This window comes from Balaenoptera ricei, chromosome 16 (genome assembly GCF_028023285.1).
Source record: "Balaenoptera ricei isolate mBalRic1 chromosome 16, mBalRic1.hap2, whole genome shotgun sequence".
Taxonomy (NCBI): Eukaryota; Metazoa; Chordata; class Mammalia; order Artiodactyla; family Balaenopteridae; genus Balaenoptera; species Balaenoptera ricei.
The window spans coordinates 108,900,674-108,910,346 of record NC_082654.1 but is presented as its reverse complement, the minus strand read 5'-3'; the positions used below and the strand labels follow the sequence as shown (position 1 = coordinate 108,910,346).

Here is a 9,673-nt window from a genome sequence, read left to right as displayed (position 1 = left end):
TGAGAGCAAACACCAAAATGTCACAAGTATCACTATAAGGGACAGACTTTGTTGGAGGACTCGCGAGGATTGTACAAGTTCTGCATTCCACACTGAGGCTGCAGGGTCCAAGGCGCTAAATGACAAACCAAGGACACCCTCTCTCCACCCACTACTCTTTTTATAGTACCAGCCTTGTATGGCCTTGTACAGGGGCATATTTACCATCAGAGGTAGGCACCAAACTATCTATCCAAGTTTTGATGCCAGCTCTTCTGGGAATGGTCAGCTGTTGGAACTTTACAGTTTAAGGCCATGGGGAGAGAGCACCCAGACCTTGGGAACTTGAGTTCTGGCCCCTGGCCCTCCTCTGTGGCAGAGACATCTCCAGTCCTGGTGGGCTCACAGCTAGACAACCTGAGCTTTCAGCCATCATTCATGGATAATACTACTCGTTTCTCAGAATTACTTTCCTTTTCCAAAATCACCTATGTTTACCTGTTTGTCTTTCCCAATAGACTTTAAACAACCTAGCTTTATATTTGGAAAATGCTAAGTACAGTCTGAAAATATTGATGTTATTTTTGTCACTACCATTCCAATAGTTCTTATTTGTATGTCAGGTTTTATTGCATGGGCTAGAAATTCCAGAACAATGTTAGAGGATAATGGTGAAGAAGAGAAGAAGAGTAGCACTGTTTTGTTTCTTATTTGAACTGGTATGCTCAAGCTTTTCCTTTTACTTGTTGTGTATTTTAGCAGGTAAGTATGAGACTGGAAAGTGTTTTAAAATATTCTTTGTGTCCAGAAACTATCCATTAGTTTGTTAAAGAATTTTCTTTAAATAAAAGAAAGTTTAAATTTTTTGATTGCTTTTTAAAAAAGGTACATTAAGTTGATTCTGTGTTAGCATGATTTTCTTTTCCTGCTGATATAAGGGTAGAGAAGTAAAACTGCACATTCATGTATAAAGCAGACGTCATGCTTGTATTCTAAAAAGTTAAAGGAAGAGGAGGCAGGACCCCTTTCAAATCAAAGCCTCGCTGTGCGTCCAGCGGTGCCCTGGGCACGTCTCTGGCGTGCTGACATCGCCGGGAGCCACGTGCTGCCTCCCACTGATCCTTGGCTTGTATGGTTCCCCCATAAAGACTGTTCCTTAAATTTCACAACATTGTGGCAATTTCCCTCACTCACCTTGCCACAGTAATAAAAGGAGACGTCCCTAATTGAAGGCTACAGTTATTAAAACAATATCGGATGGGTGCTAGAATAGACTGATGACTGGATCAAAATGTTACCAAGTCCAAGCTCGCTCTGCTTGCCGCCCAACAGGCCAATGAATTGGAGACAAGGCGTTGAGGCAGGGAATACGACTTTATTCGGACAGCCGGCAGACCGAGAAAGTGGTGGACTGATGTCTCCGATAAACCATCTTATCGCGGTTTGGATGCCAGTTTCTTTTATAGCACAGAGAGGGGGAGGGGATGAGTAAGTAAAGTAAAAAGGCCATAAGTTTTGTAAATATCCCCTGGAATGACCAGCCTCGGGGAAGGGATGTGTTAATTTCTTCTTTCTTGCAGCCGTCCACAGGCGGACAGGGACCGGAGGTTTCCCTGCACAAAGGCACTTTGGTTTAACATTCAGGCAGAGGGGCAGGGTTCTCCGAGGCAGGCCATTGTGTACAGACAGGATCCTTTTAGTGAACAAAAGCAACGGGAAGCAAAAGTTAAAGTAAAAGAAACAGAGCCAACATGGGGTCCGATTTGGCCCTTCCCTGTTACAAAAATATAAAATTCTGAAACAGATCCTAGGATAGAGAACCAGTGTATAGAATATGATGACGGTAGTATCACTAATCATCAGGAAAAGGAGGAATTGTTTTATAAATGGTCCTAAGAAGCGAGAAAAATGAATTATTTGGCAAAATAATTTTGAAATATTTTATTGTCCATTCATTCATTGAAATAAGAAGAGCTAGATCAATGAGTTAAATGAGAAATGTAAAAATCATATAAAAGGGAGAAAATATAATGTCTATAGTATAGGGAGTGTTTTTTTATTAGCTAATACAAAGGAAGACACCACCCCAAAAAAAGTAATGAAATTGACTACATAAAGATATTTGCCTCAAATAGAGCAAAGAATCCCCACAAATCAATAAAAACGTGTTACTATTCCAAAAGGTAACTGGAAAAAGGATATTAATAACATAAATATTATTAATAATTATTAATTAATATATTATATATTAATTAATATATAATATATTAATTAATATATAATTAATATATTGTAGATTATTAATTAATATATGATATATTAATTAATATATGATATATTAATTATTTATTAATTATTATTAATATATTAATATTATTAATATAAAAATCCAAAAATAGAATACGTTAAACACAATAGAAGTTTCTTTCTTGAATAACAGCCCTGAAGTTAGTCATCCAGCAGGTTGAGGCTCTGAGACCAAGGTTACTTCCAGATTGCTGTCCCTCCCCATCACGAGGCATCTTCCCAGTCTGCATGGCTGGATGGTCTGTGGATGTATCGGTTTAGCTAGCAGGAAGAGAAGGACGTCTCCTCCTCTGCGTGTGATGTGAGAGTTGCACGCATTGTATGTCTGAGAATTTAGATACAACGGCACACTCAGCAAGGGAGACGGGGAATTGCAGTGTTGAGCTGTGTGGCTTTGTGCCCAACATCACTGTTCTGATGACAGGGGAGAACAGCAATCTCTGCATTCACTATGGAGGAATACACCTTGTCAGTAAGCATGGGGGAAAGCAGAAAGCCTCATTAGCAACCAAAGAAGCACAAATTAAAACTTACGTGAGATAACACTTTTCATGCATCAAGTAAGCAAAGGTTCTTTAACATAATAATGCTGTTTATTTATGAATGTGAGATGTGACACTCTGATACACTGCCTTGAAAGCAATTTAGCAATTTAACCAAGACCCTTAAAATATTCATACCTTGAAGTAATAGGCAAACGTATCCATATCAGTGGATGATATAGAGAATTCAAAACTAGAACCATGCATGAGAATTATATTAATAAATGCTAATTTTTATTGAAGGTCTACTATGAACCAGGATTATTGCTATGTACTCTACATGTATTACCTAATTCTGAAAACAGGCTATGAGATACTACTATAGTATCCCATTTTACCGATGTGCATATAGGCTCAGAGAGGTTAAGTAACTTGCCTGAAATCACAGAGCTAGTGGATAGTTGAATTGTGATTCAAATCCACATGTCTCTAACATCAGAGCCCTAGCTGTTGGTAAGTTAACATTTTACATTACTACAGAAAAGGATGGGTTTTCAATGCACAGTGTTAGGAAAACTGGCATTTCCTTTAGAGTAAAATTACCTCTTAGACAAATGATTTGTAATCCTTTTCAGTTCATGAACAACTTAAAGAATCTGATGAGAGACATTGATCCTTTTCACACACACACACACACACACCACAAACACACACATATATATACAAACAGTTGTATATATATGCACAGTTCTATGCAGTTCTGATGGATTTTGGAGCCAAGAAGCTATGAACTTGAAAAGAACCCTTATCAGATGCCAATATAAATTCCAGATGGACTGACACTTTAAATCTAAAAATTAAGCATAAAAATAGCCCTTGTGTGAATAAGGAAATAAGGCACCAAATCTCCAGCCTTGGTTCCTTAATCTGGAAAAAAATGAGGGTAATGATATTTACCACAAAGCCTTGTTGCGAAGATTAAAAGAGAAAATACACCAAATATTTAACACAGTGTCTGGCATATAGAACTTATTTGGTAAAATTTAATTATCTGTGTCTCTTTTTACAAACATGCATATATACACTATATACATGACATATGAATATGTATGTATTCTGTAAATATTTCCAAATAGACATATGCATTTATGAAAATATCCTCATAAATTTGGAGTTATTAATGAGTTTATAATCATAACACCAAAACAGACACCATAGGGGAAAAGATGAATAGATGTAATTATTTTATTGATTTATTTTAATTATTCAAATTCTTTATTTTTGTAGATGAAATAAGGATACATTTTCTTGAATTTCTTGATTAATATTACTAATCAGCTAACTATGTAATTGACGTAATTATTTTTAAATGAAAATTTTGTTGTTGTTGTTGTTGTTAAAAACTTCATACACCAGTGCATCTACTTTTCTCATTTAACAAATACTTACTGAGCATTGATTATGTTCCGGGCCCTGTTCTAGGTACTGGGGACATGAAGGTCAACAAAACAAACCCAGGTCGGTGTGGGATTGACAGGCAACGGATGGCTGAGCCCAGAGCCTGCCGTGTGCCCTGTGAACGCAGTAGGGATGCCCACTGATTCAACCTCGGCACTTTACAGATGAGGGTAGAGGACATCTTGTGGGGTTTGTCCCTCGAGGCTGCCGAGGGAGCAGTTCACGACAGGGAGGGTGGCAGAGAGAGAGAATTGGAAAACAGGGGACACAGTGGGAAGCGTGCAAAATGGGGCAGGTGGGAGCCAAGGAGAGGGTGGACGCAGACTGTTGGGTCTGTACTGTGGGCACACAGACAGTTTGCGGTAGACGGGGCCCAGCTTCAGATGCACATGCTTCCTGGAGGAGGTTCGCAGGACAGGACTGTCGGGAGGAGAGAGGTTTGGGGTTAGAATAGAGCAATCTAGTCCTGGATAATAAACTCAGATTTCAGACTGGAATGTGCTTGGGACAGTGTAATTTACTTGTTACAGAAATAGTGCCTTTGGAAGAAGATGGGAAAAGCTTTACATGAGCCTTAATGAGTTTGGTTATATAGGAGTTTGATTTCCATCTCATAAATAATAAACAGCCCTCAATATGCTAATTCCAGCTTCCCTTTTGATTGCTCATGCTCAACCTGCAAAGAAAATAATCAAGAAAAATATGGGAAATGCCATCTCCCTGTTGGAATGAAACATCTCTTGGATGGCACAATATTTCTGCTCCAAGGTTTAGAAGTTTATTAACTGTCTCTGCCTCATTGGTTTTTCTATTTAGACAATTCCTCCCCCATAATCTAATCAATGTTAAAGTGAAACATGGCTTTAATTGAACAACGCATAATAAGATTTGTTAAATTTGAAGTAGAATAATATGACTAAGATCGAAACAGAAACAAACTGAGAAATTATTTCTCTGTATTTCCTATAGATAGTTACATATCTTTATTGATAATTTTTTAAACATTTTGAACATTTTTTAAAAATTGAAGTATAGTCAATTCACAATGTTGTGTTAGTTTCAGGTGTACAGCAAAGTGATTCATTTATACGTATATCTATTCTTTTTCAGATCCTTTCCCATTCTAGGTTATTACAATATACTGAATATAGTTCCCTATGCTATACAGTAGGCCCCTGTCGTTTATCTATTTCATATATAGTCGTGTGTATCTGTTACTCCCAAACTCCTAATTTATCTCCCTTCCTCACCCCCTCCCTTTCCCCTATGGTAACCATAAGTTTGTTTTCTATGTCTGTGAGTCTTCTTCTGTTTTGTAAATAAGTTCATTTGTCTTTATTGATAATTTTTACTGTGGTATCTTTTAAAAGAAAGATATTCAATGTGTACAAGGGATAGATTAACTTCATCATGTCACCTGGGAAGGCAATTTAGATGGAGAGACAGGAAATCACTAGGTCTTACTTATTTTTTATTTCCCCAGTGTTTGACTTTGTCCTTTTCTCTTTGCCCCAGTTCTCCTACCCAAGGTCAAATCTAACTCCCGAGCCTGCTGTCTATTCAAGTCTTTGTGATCCAACTCCATCCTTCTTGCCGGTCATGTTGCCCACACTTAATTCACCTGGACTAGTTGTGGGCTCACGGAATACTTGTAGCTCCTCAAACAGGATTTGCTCTGCTATCCTGTATGTCTCTGCACGCACAGTTTCTTCTACCTGAAATTCTCACCTACCTTCTCTCTGTCCGTCTCACAGGGTAAAAATTAAGAAGATGCTAGTTTTGGAGCTGGGTGGTCTTTATTCAAATCCCTGGGCTGCCACTGCCGAGCTGTGTAAGCTTAGGCATGTTCATCTCTGTGTATCTCATTTTCCTCATCTGAAATTGGAATAATAAAAGGATTCATTTCATGGAGTTGTTTTGAAAGTTAAATTAGACAATGTGTGTGATTGGCCCGGTGCATAATGCATTCCAAATACCCAATACTGTTTTCGCCGTTAGTATGATTACAATTTTTATTGCCATTTTTTAAAATTAATTTTTATTGGAGGATAGTTGATTTACAATGTTGTGTTAGTTTCTGCTGTACAGCAAAGTGAATCAGTTATACATATACATATATGCACTCTTTTTTAGATTCTTTCCCCATATAGGTCATTACAGAGTATTGAGTAGAGTTCCCTGTGCTATACAGTAGGTTCTTATTAGTTATCTATTTTATATATAGTAGTGGGAATATGTCAATCCCAATCTCCCAATTTATTGCCATTTATGGATGACAATTCTATTTCTCCTCTCCGTGTAGCAATCTTGTTTGCTAGGGGCCAGGGGCTAATAGATTCAGGAGGAAGGGAGGTAAGACATCTTTCGAAGGTGGGTTCATCGATGCCCTGTCTAGTCCCTGTGGCAGCCCAGGAAGTCCTAGAGATGTAGGCAGTGGGGATGGCAGCTGATTTCATTTTCCTGTCTTTCATAGCATTTCTCTCTACGACCAAGCCAGGACTTGGGTCCCCATGCTCCTCCTGAATACAAACAAGCAGCATCCTGCAGTGAGGGGAAAGCTTCCAGACTGAAGGTAGGGAAGTCTGACCTCCGCCTTTAACTCATCCAATAATCGGGTGATATCCTTGGACAAATGACTTCATCTCCCTGGGACCAGCTCCTGATTTATTAAAAAAAACAAGAAGGTTACCTTATGTGATCTCGAAGTATCTTTCCAACTCTGGGGTTCTGTGGTTCTAAATGGGGAAACTCACTGTGTATTTGCTGTCTGCAGACTCAGGAGGTGTCGTGGGGTGTGCTGAGTCAGGCCCGCTCCATCTGGGGATATGGTGAGGCCACTTGGTGTCACTTCTGCTTGGCAAAGGACAGGGGCTTCAGAGTCTGTGGGAGAGAAGTGGAGGGCCCCCAAGCTTTCTAAGAGACCACCTTCTACGTGTGTGTGTGTGTGTGTGTGTGTGTGTGTGTGTGTGTGTATGTGTACACACATATATAATATACATGTTTTAAAATGAAGCTTGATACCAAGTAACCAAGGTTGAATATTTATCCTCTCATAGAAGTTTCCAGACTCTAAAAAAAAAAAAAAGATGGTGTATACAGGAGAATGCCAATATCTTTGACATTTAATTCAGTTTTTATTTTACTCTCTATCCACTTAGCAGTCCCTTCTCAGAAGGAGCAATACAGATGTTTGGTCACGCTATTTAAGACACAAGGAGTCAAGACAAACAAACAAAAACATACAAGAATAACAAACAACTTCTACAAACACTTCTAACAGGCCAGTAAATTACCTTCCTTCAAGGGGGCAGAAGCTTTCAGAAGCATGAATTTCCTATCAGAGTTCCTTGATGTAGGTTTTCTTGGTTCTAACAAAGAAGAGTGAAAAACCAAAAATAGAAACCACTCTGAAGACACTCGGGGGCCCTAAGCGCAGGTCCCCTTGTAAGACATCTTTATTAACACTCAGAATCCTCCAAGGTCCCTCCCCTACAGTGATGCCGCACACTTTTGAAAGTCTTACCACAGTGGGGAGACTTCTGTAGATTTCTTTCCGCACTTCTTAGAGTTTACAGAAACTACACAAGTAGCTTCCACTGTATTTATCAAGCAAAAAGTAATTGAAAACAGCAGGTAGTGGTGCCTTAGTCACTGGAAGAAGTTGGTTTGCCAATTGATCTATGGAGTGCTGAGGTTGGGAAGTCCCATTATAGCTCCTGGGTTGTATTCAGGTTCAGTAAATCCCCTGCGTGTCTGGGTAACTGGATTCCTAAATCTTAAGACTATTTTCATCTGCTAACGAAAGAACTGAAGTAGAATGGAATCAACTTAGAAAATGCGTTTTGCTTCTAAATATTTTCTGAATTGAAGATTATCCTTGTGACTTTGGAAGGTCTTATTTAGCTGTACATTGAAAAAAAAATCCTCTTTCTGTCTTAGGTAGTAAGATTCAAAACAAAATGCAACATAACAAAATGTAGCAATAAGATCCACAGAAACACAGTTGGAGTAGCATATGTCACAGAATTTCCGGGCCAGTCCTATTTCCAACTACAGTTTTGGATACTGAGGTCTCACCAGTTTTTAGAATGTCCAAGAAATTCTAATATAACAGCATCTAGACTGTTTGCTTTAGGCTGCCTCTTACATACAAATATGGTACTTAAATTCCTTGTTTAACCTTTTTCCCTGATGTGAGATTCAGAAAAATATGGTCACCACAGTGGGAGACCAAGAAAGTAACTTTGGCTAGTCCCCTAAAAGTACTGACAAGGGGAATTAAACCTTAGCCCATATGGGTTTTAGGAAACTACTTAAAGGTGAATCAGGGGAGAGGCAAAAACTGACTAAAGAAATTGAAAGCTGATTCTAAGCAGCAAAGCTGAAATTCTTTGGGATATTTAATCTAGAAAAGAGAATATTTTAAAAGATGTCTAATAATTTCCACAAACAAATATTACTGGTAATGAAACCTGTAATTTTGATTATTAACTTGATGTTTGGTTAGAAACATTAACACAGTAATGGTTTTGTGCAAATTCATATACACACTTTCAAGCTGGACCCTGTGTGACTATCCACCTACCATAAGGTGGAGGGATAGGATCTCTGACTCTGGAACAGAGGTAGATGTACTTGCTCTTCAGATGCTGGATTCCAGCTTTACAGACAAGATGTTAATTACACAAGCAGTGGATCTCCATTCACATGTAAGTATAGGGAAAGGAGTTATGGGATTCACTACAGCAGAGAAAATCAGCGTTAAGCATTAGGAAGAAATTCTTGGCCATAGCAACAGCAAAATGCAATTCCAAACGTGATGAGGGATTTCTCATAGAGTACATAATTGCCCATCACACAGGAGGAGGGAGCAAATCGTTCTGAGGGTAACATTTGACCTTATGCTGCTGTGATATTTTGCGGAAGAATGAATACAACTTGGGCCAAAGTTCCCTTAACAAACAGCAGCTCTTGATCACATTGCCTCGTTATCTGTGCCTGATTTTGTGGAGAAAGGACAATTAGAACCAAACTCAAGAGAAAAGGATCCTGGGAGAAATATAGACCCAAGGTCTGATGGGGTGGAAGAAAACCAGGCTCCCCTCGGTCAGAGGAATTTGAAGAAAAAATACTGCTAAGAGCCCAGTCCGATCTGAAGAGCCCATCTCATTATGGCCGTGGACCAATATTGACAATCTGGTGCCAGAAATGCCGGTGGGGGCACATTTCAGTCTATTTATACTCTGCATGTTAAACATAAACAGTGCTTTAAGCAAGGTTACTAACCTCAGGTGGGATGTGCATTTTCTTATAAAAGATGCATATTAAACTTAACTGCAATTGCTGATTGTTTTTCCCTTCAAATCCAGCTTTCTTACTTCTGATTTTGGAAAGTTCTCCCCAGCCTCTGTCCCAAAGCCTGTTGCATACTTCTTATGGCTCACAAC

General features: G+C 38.8%; 1 long non-coding RNA gene across 4 annotated transcripts; it reads right to left on the bottom strand.

Annotated features, from left to right (window-relative positions):
* Positions 1-4,106: 4,106 nt before the first annotated feature.
* On the bottom strand, positions 4,107-7,887 carry LOC132350552 (uncharacterized). Of its 4 annotated transcripts, XR_009497947.1 has the most exons (6): positions 7,750-7,887; positions 7,520-7,594; positions 6,980-7,106; positions 6,814-6,885; positions 5,959-6,101; positions 4,107-4,646 (listed from the first exon to the last, which is right to left on the bottom strand). It is a non-coding gene; the product is annotated as an uncharacterized LOC132350552 (long non-coding RNA). The 4 variants fall into 4 exon arrangements; XR_009497949.1 differs by lacking the exon at positions 5,959-6,101; XR_009497946.1 differs by lacking the exons at positions 4,107-4,646; positions 5,959-6,101 and having other exon boundaries at positions 6,112-6,885.
* Positions 7,888-9,673: the final 1,786 nt, after the last annotated feature.